Source organism: Coregonus lavaretus (assembly GCF_964263955.1).
Source record: "Coregonus lavaretus genome assembly, chromosome: 2".
NCBI classification, from domain to species: domain Eukaryota; kingdom Metazoa; phylum Chordata; class Actinopteri; order Salmoniformes; family Salmonidae; genus Coregonus; species Coregonus lavaretus.
The window spans coordinates 82512886-82529913 of record NC_139989.1 but is presented as its reverse complement, the minus strand read 5'-3'; the positions used below and the strand labels follow the sequence as shown (position 1 = coordinate 82529913).

Below are 17028 nucleotides of genomic sequence, written 5' to 3'. Positions count from 1 at the left end.
TGTTTCTCCATACATATTGATGCAGAGAGAAGTCATTGAGATGGAGAAAGAGATGACTGAAAGTGAGGAGATGGTGAAAGGCAACAAGATGAGGGGGGAACGAGAGATAGAAAGACAAAGAGAAATGGAGGGGCTGCTGAGAATGAGAAAGGAGATTGAGACTTGTAACAAGGTAGACCACTACCGGTGGAAGCTGCAGAGAGAGGTGTTGGAGGAAGTCAACAAGGTGAGGGTGGAACCAGAGCAAGAAAGAGAAAGGCTAATTGAAGAGTTGCTGAGACAGATAAGGGAGACTGAGGCTTCTATTGAGGTAAACTGCTACCAATGGAAGCTGGAGAGAGAGTTGTTTGAGAAACAGAGAGAAAGTGCAGTGTCAGACAGAAAAAATATGGAGCTCAAGATGGCAAAGCTGAAGGTGCAGAACATACTGCACTTGGCCAAGATAGGGAAGTTGACCGTGGAGAACACGAGGCTGTCAGCTGAGAATGAAAGGGTGAGTGAGGTGTCGGACAAACAGAGAGAAAGCGCAGTGTCAGACAGAAAAAAGATGGAGCTCAAGATGGCAAAGCTGAAGGTGCAGAACATACTGCACTTGGCCAAGATAGGGAAGTTGACCGTGGAGAACACGAGGCTGTTAGCTGAGAATGAAAGGCAGCGAGAGGTGATGGACAAACAGAGAGAAAGCGCAGCGACCGACAAACAAACAATGGTGGACAAGATATCAGTGGCGGCTCCTGAAAAAATTCTCAGGAGGGGCAATTTTTCTGATGATTTAGGTGACCTACACACATTTTTAAAAAGATATGTCCAGCAACAACATGAAGACAGGGGCAGCATATAAGTCAATACCAGAAGCATTTATTGACTGATCTCAAAAGTGTTGGCTTACAAAAGCAAAATAAGTTATCACAGTAAAAATAATCAAGGGTGTTCTTTCACATTCCTCAACACTGCATAAACAATATGTATGGCTTTGTAAAAATGAACAACCATATTCTGGCCAATTGTATAGATTTGTAAATATGAACAACCATATTCTGGCCAATTGTATAGATTTGTAAAAATGAACATGAACAGATTTTTTATTTTTTTGAATGGCAGTACCTTTCAAACATGTCTGCTTGCAGTAAGGTAGCACTCACAAGGTGGCCAGAGAAAGAGAACCTTTCTTTGGTGTGATCCAGAATGGTGTTGCAGACCTCTTCAGACAGCCTCTGCTTCTCCTCTTCTCTCAAAGCTGTTCTGGGTCTTTTGGCTCCTGTTGCTTCTTGCAGCTGCTGTTGAGAGGAGTCCCTGAAGGCAAACAGACCAATGTGTTTGTTGGCTTTGTACAGTATTGTTGTCTATGTGATGCACAGGTATATGCAATGTATCCATGTATAGTACAAATACTTCAGTTCCACTTAAAATGGGCAGGGATGCATAAAGTCTTTAGTGTTTAAGTTAGCCTTTGTGTCTCACATAGCCTGGATGTTCAGCACAGTATACAGTGGTGCTCATAAGCTTATGATCCCATGCTAAAGTTGACTAAAAAGAGGAATAAAAAAGAAAAGAAAATTGGTGTCCTTAAAGGTTGGATTTTCCAACTTTTTTAATTAAGTCATTAAGATCAATTTCCAAAAGATGATTTTTTTATTTTTTTATTCCTCTTTTTAGTCAGCTTTAGAATGTGTTCATACACTTATGAGCACCACTGTACAGTACACATAGTATATAAAATAAGATAGATTACACCACTGGCCATATATAATGACAATAATGTAATTTCAAACACAAATGCAGTCTCCTTTCATGCATACATTTTCAAATAAAGCTCTGCTTTGAGAAAGATCGAATGATATTGTTTAATCTTTATCTTACCTTATGGCCTGCACACTGCTTGCGAAGCTGTCGAGGGCACGTTTGATAAAGACAGCATCGATGTCCTTATTCTGTAGCTTCTGGTACGGTGGGCTGGTCAAATGAACCCAATGAACCCGTCCGGATGGCTTCAAAACATTCTATGAGGTCGTCTCGATTCTCGTAGACAGTGTTCACGACTCTGCTGTTGCTAACCTCATCGTTGTGGCGGCGGACAGCTAGCCTGTATCCCTCATCCAGTTGAGTGGCAATATTCACTCTCACCAAAGCAGACAATCTCAAACAGCTATCAATGTGGGTCTTTGACAGCTCATTTTTCTTAATCTTTTCTGAAAGATGGTGCATGTCGGTTACACCAGTCGCTGTCCAAGCGTTGCTGTCTGCCGTTCATGGTTACGTTACGTTACGTATGACGAAAGCGCGTAAGTGCAAGCCCTCAGACACCCATAGAGAATGTATTGAAAGCTCAGAAATTTGAAAAAAAAATATTTTACATTAGAGGCTATGAGAGACTTCTGGGCGATTTTCAACCTGACTGAAATCGCCCCAAAACGGGCGGGGACATTTGAAGCACGACTTTAGCCTGATTGGACATTTAGTGGCTGGCAGATCAGACGTGAACACTGAACTACTGTTGCCATGATATAATTGATTAGAAAAAAAATCCCTTCCTTTTCCCGTTTGGCAGTGCGTCGCCCATATCGCCCTATTGAACACACCGCCCATGCAAGATATCAAAGGTGAAGATGTCCTTGGCCAAGTTATGGAAGGTGACAGTGGAGAACAAGAAGACACTGTTAGCTGAGAATGAAAGGGTGGGGAAGGAGAGGGTGAGAGAGAGGAATGGATGGAACCTCATAAGAAATGGTTTGGAGACAGCTTTGGCCAAAGCAGACCAGGAGAGGAATCAGACCCTAGTAGCCTGGAAGGAGGACAGGGGGAGATGGGCCAAGGCCAAGGCTGGCCTACGAAGCCTCTTGGATCAACGGGGGGAAAGATGGATGAAGGAGAAGGAGGAGATTAAGAGGAGGAGCACGCAGGCAGCAGAGGAGTGGATAATTGAGCTGAGAGAGAAGGAGAGAGCGATAGAGGCTCTGGAAAGAGAAAAGATGAGGATTCTGTGCCTGAATGGACAAGAGAAGAAGGGATGGGAGATGGAAAAGAGAGAGATGGAGAAGGAGAACTGGAAGATTACAGAGGAGCGGGAGAGAAAGAGTAGTGAAATTGAGAAAATGCAAAGGGACAAAGAGAGATGGGCAATAGAGAAGAGGGATGTGGTGGAGAGGATGAAGGAGGCGTACATAAAGCTGTACCAGATGCAGACTGTCCTGAGGTTCAGAGAGCAAGAGCAGGCACAGGTACAGTACTCCATTTAACCAGTCACAGTTCAGGGAGGTCATAAGTCACCTCCTAATGGTTATACTATCAGATTCAACAGATTAAGTTGACTGCATGCTAGAGAAGGAGTAATAATAATATTTCAGATCACTGACCAACATGTATGGACTTTCTCTTTCAGATGGAAACTAAACGCGCCCAGAGAGTCAGGGCAAAGCAGGAGAAAAAGGAGAGGAAAGAAAGAGACTTGTTGGAGAATAACAAAGTAAAAGAACTGCTCAGAGCTAGAAAAGCAGAGAGTAAGGAAGAAGTGAGGAAGAATAAGGAGAGGGTGAAAGCCCACCTGGACGAGGTGGCAAGGAACTATAACGAAAAGAAACAGAGGGAGAAAGAAAGAGAAAGCTGTTGAAAAAGGCATATGGCAAAGAAAATCACATGGTGTACATCCCAGACCTCATACTGAAGAAGATGTAAGAACACAACGCATATGGAAGAGTAAATATTATCAGCTAGCATTGGTCAAAAGTTCATTTCTATCTTCTTTCATTTAGTGGAATACTTCATCAATAAAATAATATGAGCATTTATTTGTCAGCATTCATTCCCATATGGAAGAAAGAACACACAAAATATGAGAAAAGTATAAGATGTGGATTAAAGGTTGATGTGGTTACTGGATAATGCAATGTGAAGGGCTAGATTCTATCAAATCGGAGGTGGAACTGCGTTAGAGATGGCAAATCCACAAGCAGCTCCTTGCATTAGCTTATCGCGTACACTGCCATTGGATGCAACGAGAGAGAGAGAGAGGCATCAACAGAATACCCTTAGGTGCATGAATGCCTAGTGTGTTTATGTATACGTGTGTGTCAGAGGAGGCTGGTGGGAGGAGGTATAGGAGGACAGGCTCATTGTAATGGCTGGAATGGAATAAATGGAAGAGTTTCCATATGTTTGATGTGTTTGATACGGTTCCATTTATTCCATTCCAGCCATTCCAATATGCCCATCCTCCTATAGCTCCTCCTACCAGCCTCCTCTGGTGTGTGTGTGTATGTGTCAGTGGTACACGCCTCCGATGAGCAACACTGCTCTTACCCCCTCATCCCCCATCAGTGGCTGTCTCCTGCCCCCTCTCCTCCATCCGTCTCTGGCCACCTCTCCTTCTCTCACTCCTCCATCCCTCTCTGGCACACTCTCCTGCCCCCTCTCCTCCATCCCTCTCTGGCCCACTCTCCTGGCCCCTCTCTTCCATCCCTCTCTGGCCCACTCTCCTGGCCCCTCTCCTCCATCCCTCTCTGGCCACCTCTCCTGCTCCCACTCCTCCATTCCTCTCCTCCATCCCTCTCTGGCCCACTCTCCTGCCCCCTCTCATCCATCCCTCTCTGGACACCTCTCTGGCCACCTCTCCTGCTCCCACTCCTCCATCAATTATTACACTGAGTCTGGCCTTGACCTGGGCCTCCCGGTACCTCTGTCATCTCACCAGTTTGTAGTGGCAAATACAAAAAGTTATTGATGCCACTTACTAGTGACCTGGGGATAATTCCATTGCACACAATCCAATAAAAGAGAGAAATCCAATAATTTTAGTCCATTTATTTTCGTTATTTTCTTAAATCATTGTCACTAACAGAAAGAGTACAATATGAAACGATTGAAAATTGTCTGTGCTCTCAGGCACACTAGTTCCCACCCACACAATTTTAATTTATTTTTTATTTTACCCTTATTTTACCAGGTAAGTTGACTGAGAACACATTCTAATTTACAGCAACGACTTGGGGAATAGTTACAGGGGAGCAGTGGCGGCTCCTGAAAAAATTCTCAGGAGGGGCAATTTTTCTGATGATTTAGGTGACCTACACACATTTTTAAAAAGATATGTCCAGCAACAACATGAAGACAGGGGCAGCATATAAGTCAATACCAGAAGCATTTATTGACTGATCTCAAAAGTGTTGGCTTACAAAAGCAAAATAAGTTATCACAGTAAAAATAATCAAGGGTGTTCTTTCACATTCCTCAACACTGCATAAACAATATGTATGGCTTTGTAAAAATGAACAACCATATTCTGGCCAATTGTATAGATTTGTAAATATGAACAACCATATTCTGGCCAATTGTATAGATTTGTAAAAATTAACATGAACAGATTTTTTATTTTTTTGAATGGCAGTACCTTTCAAACATGTCTGCTTGCAGTAAGGTAGCACTCACAAGGTGGCCAGAGAAAGAGAACCTTTCTTTGGTGTGATCCAGGATGGTGTTGCAGACCTCTTCAGACAGCCTCTGCTTCTCCTCTTCTCTCAAAGCTGTTCTGGGTCTTTTGGCTCCTGTTGCTTCTTGCAGCTGCTGTTGAGAGGAGTCCCTGAAGGCAAACAGACCAATGTGTTTGTTGGCTTTGTACAGTATTGTTGTCTATGTGATGCACAGGTATATGCAATGTATCCATGTATAGTACAAATACTTCAGTTCCACTTAAAATGGGCAGGGATGCATAAAGTCTTTAGTGTTTAAGTTAGCCTTTGTGTCTCACATAGCCTGGATGTTCAGCACAGTATACAGTGGTGCTCATAAGCTTATGATCCCATGCTAAAGTTGACTAAAAAGAGGAATAAAAAAGAAAAGAAAATTGGTGTCCTTAAAGGTTGGATTTTCCAACTTTTTTAATTAAGTCATTAAGATCAATTTCCAAAAGATGATTTTTTTATTTTTTTATTCCTCTTTTTAGTCAGCTTTAGAATGTGTTCATACACTTATGAGCACCACTGTACAGTACACATAGTATATAAAATAAGATAGATTACACCACTGGCCATATATAATGACAATAATGTAATTTCAAACACAAATGCAGTCTCCTTTCATGCATACATTTTCAAATAAAGCTCTGCTTTGAGAAAGATCGAATGATATTGTTTAATCTTTATCTTACCTTATGGCCTGCACACTGCTTGCGAAGCTGTCGAGGGCACGTTTGATAAAGACAGCATCGATGTCCTTATTCTGTAGCTTCTGGTACGGTGGGCTGGTCAAATGAACCCAATGAACCCGTCCGGATGGCTTCAAAACATTCTATGAGGTCGTCTCGATTCTCGTAGACAGTGTTCACGACTCTGCTGTTGCTAACCTCATCGTTGTGGCGGCGGACAGCTAGCCTGTATCCCTCATCCAGTTGAGTGGCAATATTCACTCTCACCAAAGCAGACAATCTCAAACAGCTATCAATGTGGGTCTTTGACAGCTCATTTTTCTTAATCTTTTCTGAAAGATGGTGCATGTCGGTTACACCAGTCGCTGTCCAAGCGTTGCTGTCTGCCGTTCATGGTTACGTTACGTTACGTATGACGAAAGCGCGTAAGTGCAAGCCCTCAGACACCCATAGAGAATGTATTGAAAGCTCAGAAATTTGAAAAAAAAATATTTTACATTAGAGGCTATGAGAGACTTCTGGGCGATTTTCAACCTGACTGAAATCGCCCCAAAACGGGCGGGGACATTTGAAGCACGACTTTAGCCTGATTGGACATTTAGTGGCTGGCAGATCAGACGTGAACACTGAACTACTGTTGCCATGATATAATTGATTAGAAAAAAAATCCCTTCCTTTTCCCGTTTGGCAGTGCGTCGCCCATATCGCCCTATTGAACACACCGCCCATGCAGGGGAGAGGAGGCGGGATGATTGAGCCAATTGGAAGCAGGGGATGTGGTCCTCTGTAGCTCAGCTGGTAGAGCACGGCGCTTGTAACGCCAAGGTAGTGGGTTCGATCCCTGGCACCACCCATACACAAAAAAATGTATGCACGCATGACTGTAAGTCGCTTTGGATAAAAGCGTCTGCTAAATGGCATATTATTATTATTAATATTAATTAGGTGTCCATGATTGTATGAGGGTCCAGATTGGGAATTTAGCCAGGACACCGGGGTTAACACCCCTACTCTTACAATAAGTGCCATGGGATCTTTAGTGACCACAGAGAGTCAGGACACCCATTTAACATCCCATCCGAAAGACGCCACCCTACACAGGGCAATGTCCCCAATCACTGCCCTGGGGCATTGCGATATTTTATTTTAGACCAGAGGAAAAAATGCCGGCACTTGCAGTCTAGGTAGGGCTTCATGTGCGAGATCTCTAATAGCGTCATTCTAGTGGAATCCAGAAAGAACAAAACCCTGTCCTCAAACATTTACATTTTATGTATTTAGTCTTCATAATCATCATCCTTCATCAATTGTGTCTTTTTATTTTTATTTTTGCAAATTTAAAAGACCTAGCTAGCTAAAAGACAAAGTCAACCGGTTCCTTTAAAAATTGCAGCTAATTTTCTCATTCACCTGGCAGCCTTTTATATATTCAATGGGGGGGAAATGTAAATCAGCGGGGCAGTCAGGTGCTAAACAGGTAAATATAGGGATTAAATCAATAGAACACAAACATGATGAATAGCTCCTACAACCCCCTATTCTCTATATAATGCACTGGTCAAAAGTAGTTCAATGTGAATAGGGTGCCACGTGCTCCGTCATCTCGCTGAGTCTGGCCTTGGACTCCCGGTACCTCTGTCATCTTACCTGTTTGAAGAAGCCATTCGTAGTAATTACCGTCTGACCATTTTCAACAGTGCAGCTTTGCTAAGGACTGATCTGAAGTCATGGTCCATATGGAAGTAGATTCTCCCAGGGCTTGCCAGGAATTGTGGCCAGGTATTTCCTCACTCCTCGGCACATTGCACCGATTAAAGAAGAAAGTTGTCCACTGAAAATGTATCTTCTAAAACTCGCTTTACGCCACAAGCTTGAGTGATGGGGTTCACTTCCAAAAAGGCATTTCCTATATAGCCATACTATAACTTAAAGGCAGACATCAGCGGGCAAACAATTATTTAAGATGAATTCATATTGAAGGATGATTTAAGCAACGAGGGATAGAAGTTGGAAAACCTCATGATGTCATCACGTCAGACATCATTCTTAAACTTGCTGGAACTGTAATTGAGACTGAGAGTTGAGGTTCAGTTTTATGACTTGTATATAGATAGATAGGATGGAAAACATTATTAACCCCCAAGGACAAATTGATTTAATTTGTTCGAGGGCCAATGTGGGGGTCACAGGTCAGGATCAGACCACCTCCCCTAAAGCATGACACGGGAAAGGTCAGGGGGGAAGATTCCCAGCCAGTAAAACACCCTGAGTGGAAATGTGTGTGTATGTGTCCTCATCTCCTCTACCACTCAGCGGGTTAATGTCTATCCATCCTCCCGCTGGCTGCAGCAACAGGAAGTGAGGTCATGCAGACAGTGTTTTATCAGGCCTTCAGGGAGCCAGTAAATCAGTTCTGTATAGTGTGTGTGCGTGTGTGTGTGCGTGCGTGCATATGTACATGTGCAGTCAGGGTATACGGTGCATGACTCCAAAGGGTAAATCACGCTCTATGTGTGTACTCTCTGTATGAGAGTGTGGGCCTCTCTTAGCAGCAGAGATCTGTCAGTTATGCGGGAGTATGTGGGAGTCCTCTACTGTTCTACAGTGAATTATCTTGGCACCTCAGCAAACTCATCATCGTCTCCCAAAGTACCAGCAGCTTCCCCTTCTCTTTCCTCTCTGTTTGTCTTTCCCTCCGTTGTCTTCTCTCTTCTTTCATTAAGAGCTAAATAAACCAGTGAAGAAGCCTAGCACCACTAGGACTGTGTTCCAGAGCTAGGCATGTCCAGTTGCTCTCTATCCCTCAGTGTTCTGTTGACACATCCTATCATTACTCACTGCTAGTTGTTCAGCAGGATCCATTCTGAGTTTTCAGTCTATGTATAGTCTTCCAGAGGCTAAACATGAACAAATCTGATGTTTTCCACTTAAAGGAAAATATAAAAGCATACTTGGAGGCTGCTCGGAGGCTTTCTTCCCCACCCCAAGGCCGGTATAGCTCTACCAGTGTTGCCAGATTCTATTGCCACTTTCTAGCACAATCAGAACCAAAATCCTGCCCAATCCACTAAAAAGTAGCCACATTTTAACAGATTTCTCTGTGAGCTGGGTGGGCGGGATTTGTATGTTTCTTGCATCGCATTTCTTTTAGGTGTGAAACTACCCAATCTGGCAACACTGAGCTCTACCTCCAGGACCACCAGTGGTATTGAGGGGATAGTAGAGAGGGGCCAGGGGAGGAAGCAGAGGGGGTTGTGGTTGTAGTTACTGGTGCTTCTTCATTTTAACAGAGGTGTGGTCTCCTTGATGGCTTTCTCACACTCCTCTCTCTGGACTGTTAAGCACTTTAGGCCCTGATCTCTCCCCCTACCTTCCTTTTCACTCCTCCTCTCAGACCAACAGCCCTCTTCCTCTGTGTTAGTCTTCAGCTGTGACAGACGCACAGAAGGGTGTCTCCCCTCCTCTAAAAGCTCAGACACACCGGTTGGATTGTCAAACGTTTGCCCAACCTGATTTACAAAAAGAGTCAACAGAGACTGTACTTTCTCAAAAAGCTGGGATCTTTTAATGTTAACTGTACTATACTGACTGTGTTTTACAAATCTTAGTATTTAAACTTTTTGCATTGTTTGTTGGTTTGGCAATGCCACTGTCAGACAGAAAAATATGCTGAGAAGGATTATCACCACAGCAAGCAAGGTGATGAGATCTTTAAGTTCAGAGCCCTCAGCAAGGCTCACAAAAACATTTTAGACCCAAGCCACCCCCGTACCTGAACTTTGAACTACTCCCCTCTGGGTGCAGGTATAGGGCACCCCCCGGCAGGAAAAACAGAACTAGACAAACATTTGTGCCAGGTGTGATATCCCTCCTAAACAGCTTGGGCTAATGTTCCTATCCACCAGTAAGGCCAGCAGGCTAGTCTCTTTCATTGATATATACTGTATGTAACTGTTATGAGTTTTGTATTGTCAATTTGTTGTCTACTGTATAAACGCCACTTTAAAAATGTGCATGATAGTGCAACAAAATGTCCCCATGGGGACAATAAAGTCAGTAATGTAAAGTAAGTACTCATCGGCAGTATATCGGCAGTGAGATTCTCAGTGTGTTTCATGCTTAACAGCCCCACCATAGTCACAGTGTCAACACTGCTGTTTGACCACTGTGCTTCATCTCTGTAGAAAACTCATTCAGATGTAGAAAGCTCAGTGATGTGGCAGTAACCGGTAAAGACACATTCCTGTATTTCATTACAAACTGTAGTTTATTGTCCAATTTCAGATGAGTGTGAGTGAGGAAGGATCTTTGGGTTCTCTGCCTCTCCTAGCAGCCTGTCATTCATCACTCAAGCTGTTTGCTAACTCTGCTTCATGCGTTGCCAAAATAAGTAGCTCTGTTTGTGCTCAGACAATCCTACAATTCACACATACACACACGCACACCATTCACCTGCACTGCACAGGCCCCAGAAGCACTGAGAATACTGGGCCTCAATTGGCTCCCCCCACCCCCCCCCCCCCCCCACACACACACACACACACACACATACAGGACACACACTGGACACACACACACACACACACACAGTCTTTATATAACTTAGTCCAAGTGGTGGTCAGAATGTTTGTCTTAACTAGCCTGATAACTCCAACATGTCTGATATGAACATTGACATAAACCCTCTACATACTTGAGTTTCTCTAGTCTGCAGTGTGGATCCTCCAGTCCAGCAGAGAGCAGTCTGACTCCTGAGTCTCCTGGGTGATTGTAGCTCAGATCCAGCTCTCTCAGGTGTGAGGGGTTTGACTTCAGAGCTGAGACCAGAGAAGCACAGCCTTCCTCTGTGACTAGACAGCCTGACAGCCTGCAAAGAGTCAAATCATATTAAAATCACACTGCAATTCTTTGGTGGTGAAAATAGTGGCAATATATTTTTTCAACATTTTTATTTATACCAGTGTCCTGAAACCTGCCATATATATATATCATTATTAGAAAATCATAATATTGTGTCTAGAGAGAAAAATGCATATTACAAATATTTGAGTAGACTGACCAGAGCAGTTTAAAAAGCAGTATCAGTCAAAAGACAGACAGTGAGGTATCAGATTTAGATTGTATTGAGTAGACAGTCCACACCATATCTAGTTTGACAGTGAAGCTAACATTTTAAATGTGGCTCTGTACTCCAACATTTTGGATTTCAGATCAAATGTTTCATATGAGGTGACAGTATATAATGTCACCTTTTATATGAGGGTATTTTAATACATATCTGATTCACCGTTTAGAAATCAAAGCACTTTATGTATCTAGTCCCCCTATTTGAAGAAGTCATAAGTATTATGTCCAATTCACTTATAGTGTATTAAAGTAGTCAAAAGTTGAGTATTTGGTCCCAAACTCGTTGGTTGCATTTGCAGTTTGTTTTGGTTGTGTTTTGGGTTATGTTTTGTCCAATAGTAACTGAATGGTGGATGATGACTGGAGTAATTTTCTGTCTAAGTGAGTAGATAACATGTTTCTAAACACTACTAAATTAATCCTGATGATGACATGATTAAGAAAAATCATGAATGAATCATGAATAATAATGAGTGAGAAAGTTACAGAGGCTACAACAAAACATGCTAACCTCTCACCATTACCAATAACAGAGGGGGTATGATCCTTGTTCCTCTGTAACTTTCTCATTCATCATCATTCACGATTCATTCATGATTATTCATAATCATGGTAGCATCCACATGAATGTAGAAGTGTTCAGAAACATCTTCTATTCTTACTGACAATACAAGTGAAGTAACTCCAAAATGACAGGACATTATTCACCATTCAGTTTCTATTGGGAAAAACATTATCCAAAACACAACTAAAACAAACTGCAAATGTATTCAACAAGTTTGTAGAATCACAAGCTTGATGTAATCACTGCAGGTAAGGAATATGGGACCAAATACTAAACTTATGACTACTTTAATACAATATAAGTGAATATGTCCAAATTATTACGACTTTTTCAAATGGGAGAACTAGACACATAAAGTGCTTTCATTTCTAAACAGTAACACAGATATGTATTAATATCCTCAAATAAAAGGTGACATTATATACTGTCACTTAATATGAAACATTCTATCTCAAATTCAAAATGCTGGAGCATAGCACCAAATGTAAAACTGTAAGCTTCACTGTCCAAACACATATGGTGTGGACTATGTGTGCCTGGTAAACACACGTGGATCTGGTGAGCAGTTATCACTTGTTGACCAACTACAGGAATACTGACCTCAGAGTCTCAAGTTTACAGTGGGGATTCCCCAGTCCAGCAGAGAGCAGCTTCACTCCTGAATCCTTCAGGTCATTGTTACTCAGATCCAGCTCTCTCAGGTGTGAGGGGTTTGACTTCAGAGCTGAGACCAGAGAAGCACATCCTTCCTCTGTGACTAGACAGCGTGACAGCCTGCAAAAGTAAAATCATATTAAAATCACACTGCTATTCTTTGGTGTGAAAATATATTCTTTCAACAATTTCAGATACATCAGTGTCCTGAAACCTGCCATATCTATTCATATATACATATGTATATATACAGTACCAGTCAAAAGTTTGGACACACCTACACATTCAAGGGTTTTTCTTTATTTTTACAATTTTCTACAGTGTATAATAATAGTGAAGACATCAAAACTATGAAATAACACATATGGAATCATGTAGTAACCAAAAAAGTGTTAAATTAATCAAAATATATTTTATATTTGAGATTCTTCAAATAGCCACCCTTTGCCTTGATGACAGCTTTGCACACTCTTGGCATTCTCTCAACCAACTTCATGAGGTAGTCACCTGGAATGCATTTCAATTAACAGGTGTGCCTTCTTAAAAGTTAATTTGTGGAATTTCTTTCCTTCTTAATGTGTTTGAGCCAATCAGTTGTGTTGTGACAAGGTAGGGGGGTATACAGAAGATAGCCCTATTTGGTAAAAGACCAAGTCCATATTATGGCAAGAACAGCTCAAATAGGCAAAGAGAAACGACAGTCCATAATAACTTTAAGACATGACGGCCAGTCAATACGGAACATTTCAAGAACTTCGAACATTTCTTCAAGTGCAGTCGCAAAAAACATCAAGCGCTATGATGAAACTGGCTCTCATGAGGACCGCCACAGGAATGGAAGACCCAGAGTTACCTCTGCTGCAGAGGATAAGTTCATTAGAGTTACCAGCCTCAGAAATTGCAGCCCAAATAAATGCATCACAAAGTTCAAGTCACAGACACATCTCAACATCAACTGTTCAGAGGGGACTGTGTGAATCAGGCCTTCATGGTCGAATTGCTGCAAAGAAACCACTAATAATAAGAAGAGACTTGCTTGGGCCAAGAAACACGAGCAATGGACAATATACCGGTGGAAATTTGTCCTTTGGTCTGGAGTTCAAATGGGCGATTTTTGGTTCCAACCGCCGTGTCTTTGTGAAAAGCGGTGTGGGTGAACGGATGATCTCGGCATGTGTAGTTCCCACCGTAAAGCATAGAGGAGGAGGTGTTATGGTGTGGGGGTGCTTTGCTAGTGACACTGTCTGTGAATTATTTAGAATTCAAGGCACACTTAACCAGCATGGCTACAACAGCATTCTGCAGTGATACGCCATCCCATCTGGTTTGGGCTTAGTGGGACTATCATTTGTTTTTCAACAGGACAATGACCCAACACACTTCCAAGCTGTGTAAGGAGAGGGATTGAGTGCTGCATCAGATGACCTGGCCTCCACAATCCCCCGACCTCAACCCAATTGAGATGGTTTGGGATGAGTCGGACGGCAGAGGGAAGGAAAAGCAGCCAACAAGTGCTCAGCATATGTGGGAACTCCTTCAAGACTGTTGGAAAAGCATTCCAGGTGAAGCTGGTTGAGAGAATGCCAAGAGTGTGCAAAGCTGTCATCAAGGCACAGGGTGGCTATTTGAAGAATTTCAAATAACAAATATATTTTATTTGTTTAACACTTTTTTGGTTACTACATGATTCCATATGTGTTATTTCATAGTGTTGATGTCTTCACTATTATTCTACAATGGAAAAAATAGTAAAAATAAAGAAAAGCCCTTGACTGAGTAGGTGTGTCCAAACTTTTGACTGGTACTGTACATAAATGAATGAATGTATCATTATTAACAATAGATAACATGTTTCTAAATTAATCATTGTGTGTGCGTGTGTGTGTGTCCAGTGTGTGTGTCCAGTGGGGGGGTGTCCAGTGTGTGTGTGTGTGTCCAGTATGTGTGTGTGTGTGTGTGTGTGTGTGTGTGTGTCCAATGTGTGTGTGTCCATTGTGTTTTTGTGTGTGTGTGCCCAGTATGTGTGTGTGTGTGTCCAGTGTGTGTGTCCAGTGGGGGTGTGTCCAGTGTGTGTGTGTGTGTGTGTGTGTGTGTGTGTGTCCAGTGTGTTTGTGTGTGTGTGTGTGTCCAGTGTGTGTGTGTGTGTGTGTGTGTGTGTGTGTGTGTGTGTGTGTGTGTCCAGAGTGTGTCCAGTGTGTGTGTGGTCATTGAGTGATACAGGAATACTGACCTCAGAGTCTCCAGTTTACAGTGGGGATTCCCCAGTCCAGCAGAGAGCAGCTTCACTCCTGAATCCTTCAGGTCATTGTTACTCAGGTCCAGCTCTCTCAGGTGTGAGGGGTTTGACTTCAGAGCTGAGACCAGAGAAGCACAGCCTTCCTCTGTGACTCCACAGCCTGACAGCCTGCAAAGAGATCATCATGATTTCACAAACACACTGTTAATTTAACACCAGTAGTGTAGAAGGACAATGACAGATGCATTTGGTTTATTCTCTTAAACAACATATAGATTCATCTTCCATCTCCTAGAATTGTATGGTCATATTGTTATACTAATGTGAACATCAATGCATTGATTCAATATGTTTTTCAATAATACATATATTTCTCTAAACTGAATATTTCTTCCTGATGATTAGTACTTAAATGTCATTTTATGTACTCACAGAGCAGCTCTGGAGGCTTTGACCACTGGCAGCAGCCTCAGAAGACCTTCCTCTGATCTGGAGTATTTCTTCAGGTCAAACACATCCAGCTCCTTTTCTGAAGTCAGCAACACAAAGACCAGAGCTGACCACTGTGCAGGTGACAATTTGGCTTCTGAGAAACTTCCTAAGCTCAGGTAGCTTTGGATCTCCTCCACTAGAGAATGGTCATTCAGTTCATTCAGACAGTGGAACAGATTGATGCACCTCTCTGGAGAGGGATTCTCCCTGATCTTCTCCTTGATGTACTTGACTGTTTCTTCATGGCTCTGTGAGCTGCTTCTTGTCTTTGTCAGTAGACCTCGTAAGTGCTTCTGATTGGACTCCAGTGAGAGGCCCAGAAGGAAGCGGAGGAACAGGTCCAGGTTTCCTGTCTCACTTTGTAAGGCTTTATCCACAGCACTCTTGTAGACAGTAACTTCAGTAACTTGCGGTTCGGCCATTAGATTCTCATTGTTGTTGATGAATGAGAGGAACACATATACAGCAGCCAGAAACTCCTGAATGCTCAGATGCACGAAGCAGTACACCTTGTCCTGGTACAGTCCACATTCCTCTTTAAAGATCTGTGTGCACAATCCTGAGTACACTGAGGCTTCATTGACATCAATGCCAGCCTCTTTCAGGTCTTCTTCATAGAAAATCAGATTGCCATTCACAAGCTGTTGAAAAGCCAGTTTTCCCAGTGACAGAATGCTCTCTTTATTCCAGTGTGGACCTGTCTCTTCTTTCCCAAGATACTTTTCATTCTTCTGTTCAGTATGAAACACCACAAGGTGTGAGTACATCTCAGTCAGAGTCTTGGGCATCTCTTCTCTCTGGTCTGTACTCAACATGTGTTCAAGGACTGTTGCAGAAATCCAACAGAAGACTGGAATGTGGCACATGATGTGGAGGCTCCTTGATGTCTTTATGTGTGAGATGATTCTGCTGGCCAGGTCCTCATCACTGAATCTCTTCCTGAAGTACTCCTCCTTCTGTGGGTCATTGAACCCTCGTACCTCTGTCACCTGGTGAACACACCCTGAAGGGATTGTATTGGCTGCTGCAGGTCGGGTAGTTATCCAGAGGAGAGCAGAGGGAAGCAGATTTCCCTTGATGAGATTTGTCAGCAGAACATCCACTGAGGTTGACTCTGTGACGTCACAACAGATCTTGTTCTTCTGGAAGTCTAGGGGCAGTCGGCACTCATCCAGACCATCAAAGATGAACAGAACTTTGTACTTGTCGTAGTTGGAGATTCTTGATTATTTGTTTTCCATTGAGAAGTGATTGAGAAGTTCAATGAAAGTTTGTTTTTCACCTTTCATCAAATTCAGCTCCCGAAAAGGGAATGAAAATACAAATTGGACATCCTGATTTGCTTTTCCTTCAGCCCAGTCCAGAATGAACTTCTGCACAGAGACGGTTTTTCCAATGCCAGCGACTCCCTTTGTCAGCACAGTTCTGATAAGTTTGTCTTGTCCAGTTAAGGGTTTGAAGATGTCGTTACATTTGATTGCAGTCTCTGGTCTTGCTTGTTTCCTGGTTGTTGTCTCAATCTGTCTCAGCTCATGTTCATTATTGACCTCTCCTGTTCCACCCTCTGTGATGTAGAGCTCTGTGTAGATCTTATTGATAAGTGTTGGGTTTCCTTGTTTAGCGATCCCCTCAAATACACATTGAAACTTCTTCTTTAGATTAGATTTGAGTTCACGTTGGCAAATCACAGCAAGCTCATCTGAATGAAGAAATAACAGAGGATATTAATATTACGTATGTTTTAATGCCTACAGTATTGTAGGACTGTTATAAAGTTTTTAATAAAAATAATTTATTCTCTTAACTTACTGTATAAAT

At 42.5% G+C, this 17028-nt stretch overlaps 2 pseudogenes across 2 annotated transcripts in view; one reads left to right on the top strand and one right to left on the bottom strand.

The window, feature by feature from the left end:
• LOC311140884 (NLR family CARD domain-containing protein 3-like) overlaps nt 1-17028 on the top strand; it is a 475271-nt pseudogene that overhangs the window by 148005 nt on the left and 310238 nt on the right. The gene's annotated exons all lie outside the window — the stretch shown is intronic.
• On the bottom strand, nt 14956-16883 carry LOC311141773 (NLR family CARD domain-containing protein 3-like; annotated as a pseudogene). The gene has a single exon. The product of its transcript is annotated as an NLR family CARD domain-containing protein 3-like (transcript).